Source organism: Phyllostomus hastatus, unplaced genomic scaffold, assembly GCF_019186645.2.
Source record: "Phyllostomus hastatus isolate PE091 unplaced genomic scaffold, TTU_PhHast_1.1 phas_scaffold_39, whole genome shotgun sequence".
Taxonomy (NCBI): domain Eukaryota; kingdom Metazoa; phylum Chordata; class Mammalia; order Chiroptera; family Phyllostomidae; genus Phyllostomus; species Phyllostomus hastatus.
Window position 1 is genome coordinate 22351736 of NW_025334028.1, and position 1029 is coordinate 22352764.

Consider the following 1029-nt stretch of genomic DNA (forward strand, 5'->3'; position numbering starts at 1 on the left):
GTACAAATGACAGTGGACAAAGGAGTAAAACATATTATTAGCTTGGTGAAAAATTATGATAACACATGTAAAGTGTTCTTCAGTTGGCTGGGATGCTTGTACACCTCAGAGTCTTCCTCGTCTGGTATTAGACATTTTTCTGTTCCTACTTATTTGTACTGGTTTAATGCTGTTGTCCTTGTTCCTGGTACATAAATGTACTAAATGCAGAAAAACAAAACTTAAGCCAAGTAGCACAAAGACTTGGATCATGGTAGCTCATGATCCAAGAAATGCTCGAGAATGTTTTGTAACAGGACAGATAGGGTCTGACTGCCTCCCGTTCACCTGACCTTTTCTTTTGAATAATAATCATTCAGTCTTGAATGCCACTGAAGGTTATGGGCTTGCTCTGTTTATTGAGACAAACACCGACACTGAGACTTCCTAGGAATGAGCCTTCCTAGCACCGTGGGACATTGTCACCTAACCAAAAAGTTGGTCATCAATATATCCTTTGAATTGACTTCTGACCAAAAGAGGGATGTGTGGATGAAAAGGGGCTGCCTACTAAACCTGACAAGCTCAGGGGTAGGCCTGCATGACGGCCTCACAACTCAGTGATCAAAGTAACCACAAAGAATGGTCTGAAATTATGATTTTGTAACTAAAAGCAGGTCATGGTGAATAGTCATGTCCTAGGCCAGAAACTTCCCTGAAAAAAGGCAATCTTTACTTTAACTGCCCTGTCTATTGTCTTTTTGCATCTATGATAACACACTTTTGGAATGTCAGAGTAATTTCCTTTCTTAGGACCACTCAAAGCACAACCACTGCATCATATCAGAGACCACAAATCCCTTCAGTGTTATTGTTATCATACTAATTGTTAACAGTTAACTACCCTGTACCCACCCATGTAAAGGAAGTATGTGGCTATAATTTTACTTCTTCATCAATCCTAGAGATTTCCCTGCTTTGCTTTCTCTCACCTCCCTAATCTATCACCAATGGACTCCATGGAACCCCCTTATACCTTCACTTTTGATT